Source organism: Myodes glareolus, chromosome 7 (assembly GCF_982192425.1).
Source record: "Myodes glareolus chromosome 7, mMyoGla1.1, whole genome shotgun sequence".
Lineage (NCBI taxonomy): Eukaryota > Metazoa > Chordata > Mammalia > Rodentia > Cricetidae > Myodes > Myodes glareolus.
In genome coordinates this window covers 109,281,203-109,293,390 of record NC_142032.1, presented here as the reverse complement: position 1 = coordinate 109,293,390, position 12,188 = coordinate 109,281,203, and positions in this window count along the sequence as shown.

The window sequence follows — 12,188 nt, the reverse complement described above, 5'->3', positions numbered from 1 at the left end:
TAGCTTAAGGCACTTTCAAAGGAAAGTGATTTTCTCTGAGAGGACAGCATTTAGAAAGTGAGGCAACACTCCATTCACTTCGCACAGTGAATTGAAGTGTTGGAACAGACTGCTTCTCTTTCAGAGAAACGCATGTGAGTTTCTGGTGAATGCTTGTAAGTAGCTAAGGGCACTTTCAAAGGAAAGTGATTTTCTCTGAAAGGACAGCATTTAGAAAGTGAAGCAACACTCCATTCCCTTCGTGCAGTGAATTGAAGTGTTGGAACAGACTGCTTCTCTTTCATAGAAACGCATTAGTGTTTCTTGTGAATGCTTGTAAGTTGCTTAAGGCAGTTTCAAAGGAAAGTGATTTTCTCTGAAAGGACAGCATTTAGAAAGTGAAGCAACACTCCATTCACTTCGCACAGTGAATTGAAGTGTTGGAACAGACTGCTTCTCTTTCAGAGAAATGCATGTGAGTTTCTGTTGAATGCTTGTAAGTAGCTTAAGGCTCTTTCAAAGGAAAGTGATTTTCTCTGAAAGGACAGCATTTAGAAAGTAAAGCAACACTCCATTCCCTTCGCGCAATGAATTGAAGTGTTGGAACAGACTGCTTCTCTTTCATAGAAACGCATTAGTGTTTCTTGTGAATGCTTGCAAGTAGCTTAAGGCACTTTCAAAGGAAAGTGATTTTCTCTGAAAGGACAGCATTTAGAAAGTGAAGCAACACTCCATTCACTTCGCACAGAGAATTGAAGTGTTGGAACAGATTGCTTCTCTTTCAGAGAAACGCATGTGAGTTTCTTCCTAATGCTTGAAAGTAGCTTAAGGCACTTTCAAAGGAAAGTGATTTTCTCTGAAAGGACAGCATTTAGAAAGTGAAGCAACACTCCATTCACTTCGCACAGTGAATTGAAGTGTTGGAACGGACTGCTTCTCTTTCAGAGAAACGCATGTGAGTTTCTTCCTAATGCTTGAAGTAGCTTAAGGCACTTTCAAAGGAAAGTGATTTTCTCTGAAACTACAGCATTTAGAAAGTGAAGCAACACTCCATTCACTTCGCACAGTGAATTGAAGTGTTGGAACAGACTGCTTCTCTTTCAGAGAAGCGCATGTGAGTTTTTTGTGAATGCTTGAAAGTAGTTTAAGGCACTTTCAAAGGAAAATGATTTTCTCTGAAAGGACAGCATTTAGAAAGTGAAGCAACACTCCATTCATTTCGCACAGTGAATTGAAGTGTTGGAACAGACTGCTTCTCTTTCAGAGAAACGCATGTGAGTTTCTGGTGAATGCTTGCAAGTAGCTTAAGGCACTTTCAAAGGAAAGTGATTTTCTCTGAAAGGACAGCATTTAGAAAGTGAAGCAACACTCCATTCCCTTCGTGCAGTGAATTGAAGTGTTGGAACAGAGTGATTCTCTTTCATAGAAACGCATTAGTGTTTCTTGTGAATGCTTGCAAGTTGCTTAAGGCACTTTCAAAGGAAAGTGATTTTCTCTGAAAGGACATAATTTAGAAAGTGAAGCAACACTCCCTTCACTTCACACAGTGAATTGAAGTGTTGGAAAAGACTGCTTCTCTTTCAGAGAAATGCATGTGAGTTTCTGTTGAATGCTTGTATGTAGCTTAAGGCACTTTCAAAGGAAAGTGATTTTCTCTGAAAGGACAGCATTTAGAAAGTGAAGCAACACTCCATTCAATTCGCACAGTGAATTGAAGTGTTGGAACAGACTGCTTCACTTTCAGAGAAACGCATGTGAGTTTCTGTTGAATGCTTGTAAGTAGCTTAAGGCACTTTCAAAGGAAAGTGATTTTCTCTGAGAGGACAGCATTTAGAAAGTGAGGCAACACTCCATTCACTTCACACAGTGAATTGAAGTGTTGGAACAGACTGCTTCTCTTTCAGAGAAACGCATGTGAGTTTCTTCCTAATGCTTGCAAGTAGCTTAAGGCACTTTCAAAGGAAAGTGATTTTCTCAGAAAGGACAGCATTTAGAAAGTGAAGCAACACTCCATTCACTTCGCACCGTGAATTGAAGTGTTGGAACAGACTGCTTCTCTTTCAGAGAAACGCATGTGAGTTTCTTCCTAATGCTTGCAAGTAGCTTAAGGCACTTTCAAAGGAAAGTGATTTTCTCTGAAAGGACAGCATTTACAAATGGAAGCAACACTCCATTCACTTCGCACAGTGAATTGAAGTGTTGGAACAGACTGCTTCTCTTTCAGAGAAATGCATGTGAGTTTCTGTTGAATGCTTGTAAGTAGCTTAAGGCACTTTCAAAGGAAAGTAATTTTCTCTGAAAGGACAGAATTTAGAAAGTGATGCAACACTCCATTCACTTCGCACAGTGAATTGAAGTGTTGGAACAGACTGCTTCTCTTTCAGAGAAACGCATGTGAGTTTCTTCCTAATGCTTGTAAGTAGCTTAAGGCACTTTCAAAGGAAAGTGATTTTCTCTGAAAGAACAGCACTTAGAAAGTGAAGCAACACTCCATTCCCTTCGTGCAGTGAATTGAAGTGTTGGAACAGAGTGCTTCTCTTTCATAGAAACGCATTAGTGTTTCTTGTGAATGCTTGCAAGTAGCTTAAGGCACTTTCAAAGGAAAGTGATTTTCTCTGAAAGGACAGAATTTAGAAAGTGAAGCAACACTCCATTCACTTCGCACAGTGAATTGAAGTGTTGGAACAGACTGCTTCTCTTTCAGAGAAACGCATGTGAGTTTCTTGTGAATTCTTGCAAGTTGCTTAAGGCACTTTCAAAGGAAAGTGATTTTCTCTGAAAGGACAGCATTTAGAAACTGAAGCAACACTCCATTTACTTCGCACAGTGAATTGAAGTGTTGGAACAGACTGCTTCTCTTTCACAGAAACGCATGTGAGTTTTTTGTGAATGCTTGAAAGTAGTTTAAGGCACATTCAAAGGAAAGTGATTTTCACTGAAAGGACAGAATTTAGAAAGTGAAGCAACACTCCATTCACTTCGCACAGTGAATTGAAGTGTTGGAACAGACTGCTTCTCTTTCAGAGAAACGCATGTTAGTTTCTTCCTAATGCTTGCAAGTAGCTTAAGGCACTTTCAAAGTAAAGTGATTTTCTCTGATTGGACAGCATTTAGAACGTGAAGCAACACTCCATTCACTTCGCACAGTGAATTGAAGTGTTGGAACAGACTGCTTCTCTTTTAGAGAAACGCATGTGAGTTTCTGGTGAATGCTTGTAAGTAGCTTAAGGCACTTTCAAAGGAAAGTGATTTTCTCCGAAAGGACAGCATTTAGAAAGTGAAGCAACACTCAATTCCCTTCGTGCAGTGAATTGAAGTGTTGGAACAGACTGCCTCTCTTTCATAGAAATGCATTAGTGTTTCTTGTGAATGCTTGCAAGTTGCTTAAGGCACTTTCAAAGGAAAGTGATTTTCTCTGAAAGGACAGCATTTAGAAAGTGAGGCAACACTCCATTCACTTCGCACAGTGAATTGAAGTGTTGGAACAGACTGCTTCTCTTTCAGAGAAACGCATGTGAGTTTCTTCCTAAAGCTTGCAAGTAGCTTAAGGCGCTTTCAAAGGAAAGTGATTTTCTCTGAAAGGACAGCATTTAGAAAGTGAAGCAACACTCCATTCACTTCGCACAGTGAATTGAAGTGTTGGAACAGACTGCTTCTCTTTCAGAGAAATGCATGTGAGTTTTTTGTGAATGCTTGAAAGTAGTTTAAGGCACTTTCAATGGAAAGTGATTTTCTCTGAAAGGACAGCATTTAGAAAGTGAGGCAACACTCCATTCACTTCGCACAGTGAATTGAAGTGTTAGAACAGACTGCTTCTCTTTCAGAGAAACGCATGTGAGTTTCTTAATAATGCTTGCAAGTAGCTTAAGGCACTTTCAAAGGAAAGTGATTTTCTCTGAAAGGACAGCATTTAGAAAATGAAGCAACACTCCATTCACTTCGCACAGTGAATTGAAGTGTTGGAACGGACTGCTTCTCTTTCAGAGAAACGCAAGTGAGTTTCTTCCTAATGCTTGCAAGTAGCTTAAGGCACTTTCAAAGGAAAGTGATTTTCTCTGAAAGAACAGCATTTAGAAAGTGAAGCAACACTCCATTCACTTCGCACAGTGAATTGAAGTGTTGGAACAGACTGCTTCTCTTTCAGAGAAGCGCATGTGAGTTTTTTGTGAATGCTTGAAAGTAGTTTAAGGCACTTTCAAAGGAAAGTGATTTTCTCTGAAAGGACAGCATTTAGAAAGTGAGGCAACACTCCATTCACTTCGCACAGTGAATTGAAGTGTTGGAACAGACTGCTTCTCTTTCAGAGAAACGCATGTGAGTTTCTTCCTAATGCTTGCAAGAAGCTTAAGGCACTTTCAAAGGAAAGTGATTTTCTCTAAAAGGACAGCATTTAGAAAATGAAGCAACACTCCATTCACTTCGCACAGTGAATTGAAGTGTTGGAACCGACTGCTTCTCTTTCAGAGAAACGCATGTGAGTTTCTGGTGAATGCTTGTAAGAAGCTTAAGGCACTTTCAAATGAAAGTGATTTTCTCTGAAAGGACAGCATTTAGAAAGTGAAGCAACACTCCATTCACTTCGTGCAGTGAATTGAAGTGTTGGAACAGAGTACTTCTCTTTCATAGAAACGCATTAGTGTTTCTTGTGAATGCTTGCAAGTTGCTTAAGGCACTTTCAAAGGAAAGTGATTTTCTCTGAAAGGACATAATTTAGAAGTGAAGCAACACTCCATTCACTTCGCACAGTGAATTGAAGTGTTGGAACAGACTGCTTCTCTTTCAGAGAAATGCATGTGAGTTTCTGTTGAATGCTTGTAAGTAGCTTAAGGCACTTTCAAAGGAAAGTGATTTTCTCTGAAAGGACAGCATTTAGAAAGTGAAGCAACACTCCATTCCCTTCGTGCAGTGAATTGAAGTGTTGGAACAGAGTACTTCTCCTTCATATAAACACATTAGTGTTTCTTGTGAATGCTTGCAAGTTGCTTAAGGCACTTTCAAAGGAAAGTGATTTTCTCTGAAAGGACATAATTTAGAAAGTGAAGCAACACTCCATTCACTTTGCACATTGAATTGAAGTGTTGGAACAGACTGCTTCTCTTTCGGAGAAACGCATGTGAGTTTCTGGTGAATGCTTGTAAGTAGCTTAAGGCACTTTCAAAGGAAAGTGATTTTCTCTGAAAGGACAGCATTTAGAAAGTGAGGCAACACTCCATTCACTTCACACAGTGAATTGAAGTGTTGGAACAGACTGCTTCTCTTTCAGAGAAACGCATGTGAGTTTCTTCCTAATGCTTGCAAGTAGCTTAAGGCACTTTCAAAGGAAAGTGATTTTCTCTGAAAGGACAGCATTTAGAAAGTGAAGCAACACTCCATTCACTTCGCAGAGTGAATTGAAGTATTGGAACAGACTGCTTCTCTTTCAGAGAAACGCATGTGAGTTTCTGGTAAATGTTTGTAATTAGCTTAAGGCACTTTCAAAGGAAAGTGATTTTCTCTGAAAGGACAGCATTTAGAAAGTGAGGCAACACTCCATTCACTTCACACAGTGAATTGAAGTGTTGGAACAGACTGCTTCTCTTTCAGAGAAATGCATGTGAGTTTCTGTTAAATGCTTGCAAGTAGCTTAAGGCACTTTCAAAGGAAAGTGATTTTCTCTAAAAGGACAGCATTTAGAAAATGAAGCAACACTCCATTCACTTCGCACAGTGAATTGAAGTGTTGGAACCGACTGCTTCTCTTTCAGAGAAACGCATGTGAGTTTCTGGTGAATGCTTGTAAGAAGCTTAAGGCACTTTCAAATGAAAGTGATTTTCTCTGAAAGGACAGCATTTAGAAAGTGAAGCAACACTCCATTCACTTCGTGCAGTGAATTGAAGTGTTGGAACAGAGTACTTCTCTTTCATAGAAACGCATTAGTGTTTCTTGTGAATGCTTGCAAGTTGCTTAAGGCACTTTCAAAGGAAAGTGATTTTCTCTGAAAGGACATAATTTAGAAAGTGAAGCAACACTCCATTCACTTCGCACAGTGAATTGAAGTGTTGGAACAGACTGCTTCTCTTTCAGAGAAATGCATGTGAGTTTCTGTTGAATGCTTGTAAGTAGCTTAAGGCACTTTCAAAGGAAAGTGATTTTCTCTGAAAGGACAGCATTTAGAAAGTGAAGCAACACTCCATTCCCTTCGTGCAGTGAATTGAAGTGTTGGAACAGAGTACTTCTCCTTCATATAAACACATTAGTGTTTCTTGTGAATGCTTGCAAGTTGCTTAAGGCACTTTCAAAGGAAAGTGATTTTCTCTGAAAGGACATAATTTAGAAAGTGAAGCAACACTCCATTCACTTTGCACATTGAATTGAAGTGTTGGAACAGACTGCTTCTCTTTCAGAGAAATGCATGTGAGTTTCTGTTAAATGCTTGTAAGTAGCTTAAGGCACTTTCAAAGGAATGTGATTTTCTCTGAAAGGACAGCATTTAGAAAGTGAAGCAACACTCCATTCACTTCGCAGAGTGAATTGAAGTATTGGAACAGACTGCTTCTCTTTCAGAGAAACGCATGTGAGTTTCTGGTGAATGCGTGTAAGTAGCTTAAGGCACTTTCAAAGGAAAGTGATTTTCTCTGAAAGGACAGCATTTAGAAAGTGAAGCAGCACTCCATTCACTTCGCACAGTGAATTGAAGGGTTGGAACAGACTGCTTCTCTTTCAGAGAAACGCATGTGAGTTTCTTGTGAATTCTTGCAAGTTGCTTAAGGCACTTTCAAAGGAAAGTGATTTTCTCTGAAAGGACAGCATTTAGAAACTGAAGCAACACTCCATTTACTTCAGACAGTGAATTGAAGTGTTGGAACAGACTGCTTCTCTTTCACAGAAATGCATGTGAGTTTTTTGTGAATGCTTGAAAGTAGTTTAAGGCACTTTCAAAGGAAAGTGATATTCTCTGAAAGGACAGAATTTAGAAAGTGAAGCAACACTCCATTCACTTCGCACAGTGAATTGAAGTGTTGGAACAGACTGCTTCTCTTTCAGAGAAACGCATGTGAGTTTCTTCCTAATGCTTGCAAGTAGCTTAAGGCACTTTCAAAGGAAAGTGATTTTCTCTGATTGGACAGTATTTAGAAAGTGAAGCAACACTCCATTCACTTCGCACAATGAATTGAAGTGTTGGAACAGACTGCTTCTCTTTCACAGAAACGCATGTGAGTTTCTGGTGAATGCTTGTAAGTAGCTTAAGGCACTTTCAAAGGAAAGTGATTTTCTCTGAAAGGACAGCATTTAGAAAGTGAAGCAACACTCCATTCCCTTCGTGCAGTGAATTGAAGTGTTGGAACAGACTGCTTCTCTTTCAGAGAAGCGCATGTGAGTTTTTTGTGAATGCTTGAAAGTAGTTTAAGGCACTTTCAAAGGAAAGTGATTTTCTCTGAAAGGACAGCATTTAGAAAGTGAGGCAACACTCCATTCACTTCGCACAGTGAATTGAAGTGTTGGAACAGACTGCTTCTCTTTCAGAGAAACGCATGTGAGTTTCTTCCTAATGCTTGCAAGTAGCTTAAGGCACTTTCAAAGGAAAGTGATTTTCTCTAAAAGGACAGCATTTAGAAAATGAAGCAACACTCCATTCACTTTGCACAGTGAATTGAAGTGTTGGAACCGACTGCTTCTCTTTCAGAGAAACGCATGTGAGTTTCTGTTGAATGCTTGTAAGTAGCTTAAGGCACTTTCAAAGGAAAGTGATTTTCTCTGAAAGGACAGCATTTAGAAAGTGAAGCAACACTCCATTCCCTTCGTGCAGTGAACTGAAGTGTTGGAACAGAGTACTTCTCCTTCATATAAACGCATTAGTGTTTCTTGTGAATGCTTGCAAGTTGCTTAAGGCACTTTCAAAGGAAAGTGATTTTCTGTGAAAGGACATAATTTAGAAAGTGAAGCAACACTCCATTCACTTTGCACATTGAATTGATGTGTTGGAACAGACTGCTTCTCTTTCAGAGAAACGCATGTGAGTTTCTGGTGAATGCTTGTAAGTAGCTTAAGGCACTTTCAAAGGAAAGTGATTTTCTCTGAAAGGACAGCATTTAGAAAGTGAGGCAACACTCCATTCACTTCACACAGTGAATTGAAGTGTTGGAACAGACTGCTTCTCTTTCAGAGAAACGCATGTGAGTTTCTTCCTAATGCTTGCAAGTAGCTTAAGGCACTTTCAAAGGAAAGTGATTTTCTCTGAAAGGACAGCATTTAGAAAGTGAAGCAACACTCCATTCACTTCGCAGAGTGAATTGAAGTATTGGAACAGACTGCTTCTCTTTCAGAGAAACGCATGTGAGTTTCTGGTGAATGTTTGTAATTAGCTTAAGGCACTTTCAAAGGAAAGTGATTTTCTCTGAAAGGACAGCATTTAGAAAGTGAGGCAACACTCCATTCACTTCACACAGTGAATTGAAGTGTTGGAACAGACTGCTTCTCTTTCAGAGAAACGCATGTGAGTTTCTTCCTAATGCTTGCAAGTAGCTTAAGGCACTTTCAAAGGAAAGTGATTTTCTCTGATTGGACAGTATTTAGAAAGTGAAGCAACACTCCATTCACTTCGCACAGTGAATTGAAGTGTTGGAACAGACTGCTTCTCTTTCAGAGAAACACATGTGAGTTTCTGGTGAGTGCTTGTAAGTACCTTAATGCACTTTCAAAGGAAAGTGATTTTCTCTGAAAGGACAGCATTTAGAAAGTGAAGCAACACTCCATTCCCTTCGTGCAGTGAATCGAAGTGTTGGAACAGAGTGCTTCTCTTTCATAGAAACGCATTAGCGTTTCTTGTGAATGCTTGCAAGTTGCTTAAGGCACTTTCAAAGGAAAGTGATTTTCTCTGAAAGGACATAATTTAGAAAGTGAAGCAACACTCCATTCACTTCGCACAGTGAATTGAAGTGTTGGAACAGACTGCTTCTCTTTCAGAGAAATGCATGTGAGTTTCTGGTGAAAGCTTGTAAGTAGCTTAAGGCACTTTCAAAGGAAAGTGATTTTCTCTGAAAGGACAGCATATAGAAAGTGAAGCAACACTCAATTCCCTTCGTGCAGTGAATTGAAGTGTTGGAACAGAGTGCTTCTCTTTCATAGAAACGCATTAGTGTTTCTTGTGAATGCTTGCAAGTTGCTTAAGGCACTTTCAAAGGAAACTGATTTTCTCTGAAAGGACAGCATTTAGAAAGTGAAGCAACACTCCATTCACTTTGTACAGTGAATTGAAGTGTTGGAACAGACTGCTTCTCTTTCAGAGAAACGCATGTGAGTTTCTTCCTAATGCTTGCAAGTAGCTTAATGCACTTTCAAAGGAAAGTGATTTTCTCTGAAAGGACAGCATTTAGAAAGTGAGGCAACACTCCATTCACTTCGCACAGTGAATTGAAGTGTTGAAACAGACTGCTTCTCTTTCAGAGAAACGCATGTGAGTTTCTTCCTAATACTTGCAAGTAGCTTAAGGCACTTTCAAAGGAAAGTGATTTTCTCTGAAAGGACGGCATTTAGAAAGTGAAGCAACACTCCATTCACTTCGCACAGTGAATTGAAGTGTTGGAACCGACTGCATCTCTTTCAGAGAAACGCATGTGAGTTTCTGGTGAATGCTTGTAAGAAGCTTAAGGCACTTTCAAAGGAAAGTGATTTTCTCTGAAAGGACAGCATTTAGAAAGTGAAGCAACACTCCATTCACTTCGTGCAGAGAATTGAAGTGTTGGAACAGAGTGCTTCTCTTTCATAGAAACGCATTAGTGTTTCTTGAGAATGCTTGCAAGTTGCTTAAGGCACTTTCAAAAGAAAGTGATTTTCTCTGAAAGGACAGCATTTACAAAGTGAAGCAACACTCCATTCACTTCGCACAGTGAATTGAAGTGTTGGAACAGACTGCTTCCCTTTCAGAGAAACGCATGTGAGTTTCTGTTGAATGCTTGTAAGTAGCTTAAGGCACTTTCAAAGGAAAGTGATTTTCTCTGAAAGGACAGCATTTAGAAAGTGAAGCAACACTCCATTCACTTCGCACAGTGAATTGAAGTGTTGGAACAGACTGCTTCTCTTTCAGAGAAATGCATGTGAGTTTCTGTTGAATGCTTGTAAGTAGCTTAAGGCACTTTCAAAGGAAAGTGATTTTCTCTGAAAGGACAGAATTTAGAAAGTGAAGCAACACTCCATTCACTTTGTACAGTGAATTGAAGTGTTGGAACAGACTGCTTCTCTTTCAGAGAAACGCATGTGAGTTTCTTCCTAATGCTTGTAAGTAGCTTAAGGCTCTTTCAAAGGAAAGTGATTTTCTCTGAAAGGACAGCATTTAGAAGGTAAAGCGACACTCCATTCCCTTCGCGCAATGAATTGAAGTGTTGGAACAGACTGCTTCTCTTTCGTAGAAACGCATTAGTGTTTCTTGTGAATGCTTGCAAGTAGCTTAAGGCACTTTCAAAGGAAAGTGATTTTCTCTGAAAGGACAGAATTTAGAAAGTGAAGCAACACTCCATTCACTTCGCACAGTGAATTGAAGTGTTGGAACAGACTGCTTCTCTTTCAGAGAAACGCATGTGAGTTTCTTGTGAATTCTTGCAAGTTGCTTAAGGCACTTTCAAAGGAAAGTGATTTTCTCTGAAAGGACAGCATTTAGAAACTGAAGCAACACTCCATTTACTTCGCACAGTGAATTGAAGTGTTGGAACAGACTGCTTCTCTTTCACAGAAATGCATGTGAGTTTTTTGTGAATGCTTAAAAGTAGTTTAAGGCACTTTCAAAGGAAAGTGATTTTCTCTGAAAGGACAGAATTTAGAAAGTGAAGCAACACTCCATTCACTTCGCACAGTGAATTGAATTGTTGGAACAGACTGCTTCTCTTTCAGAGAAACGTATGTTAGTTTCTTCCTAATGCTTGCAAGTAGCTTAAGGCACTTTCAAAGGAAAGTGATTTTCTCTGATTGGACAGCATTTAGAAAGTGAAGCAACACTCCATTCACTTCGCACAGTGAATTGAAGTGTTGGAACAGACTGCTTCTCTTTCAGAGAAATGCATGTGAGTTTCTGGTGAAAGCTTGTAAGTAGCTTAAGGCACTTTCAAAGGAAAGTGATTTTCTCTGAAAGGACAGCATATAGAAAGTGAAGCAACACTCAATTCCCTTCGTGCAGTGAATTGAAGTGTTGGAACAGAGTGCTTCTCTTTCATAGAAACGCATTAGTGTTTCTTGTGAATGCTTGCAAGTTGCTTAAGGCACTTTCAAAGGAAACTGATTTTCTCTGAAAGGACAGCATTTAGAAAGTGAAGCAACAATCCATTCACTTTGTACAGTGAATTGAAGTGTTGGAACAGACTGCTTCTCTTTCAGAGAAACGCATGTGAGTTTCTTCCTAATGCTTGCAAGTAGCTTAATGCACTTTCAAAGGAAAGTGATTTTCTCTGAAAGGACAGCATTTAGAAAGTGAGGCAACACTCCATTCACTTCGCACAGTGAATTGAAGTGTTGAAACAGACTGCTTCTCTTTCAGAGAAACGCATGTGAGTTTCTTCCTAATACTTGCAAGTAGCTTAAGGCACTTTCAAAGGAAAGTGATTTTCTCTGAAAGGGCAGCATTTAGAAAGTGAAGCAACACTCCATTCACTTCGCACAGTGAATTGAAGTGTTGGAACCGACTGCATCTCTTTCAGAGAAACGCATGTGAGTTTCTGGTGAATGCTTGTAAGAAGCTTAAGGCACTTTCAAAGGAAAGTGATTTTCTCTGAAAGGACAGCATTTAGAAAGTGAAGCAACACTCCATTCACTTCGTGCAGAGAATTGAAGTGTTGGAACAGAGTGCTTCTCTTTCATAGAAACGCATTAGTGTTTCTTGTGAATGCTTGCAAGTTGCTTAAGGCACTTTCAAAAGAAAGTGATTTTCTCTGAAAGGACAGCATTTAGAAAGTGAAGCAACACTCCCGTCACTTCGAACAGTGAATTGAAGTGTTGGAACAGACTGGTTCTCTTTCAGAGAAGCACATGTGAGTTTCTGTTGAATGCTTGTAAGTAGTTTAAGGCACTTTCAAAGGAAAGTGATTTTCTCTGAAAGGACAGCATTTAGAAAGTGAGGCAAAACTCCATTCACTTCACACAGTGAATTGAAGTGTTGGAACAGACTGTTTCTCTTTCAGAGAAATGCATGTGAGTTGCTGGTGAATGCTTGTAAGTAGCTTAAGGCACTTTCAAAGGAAAGTGAT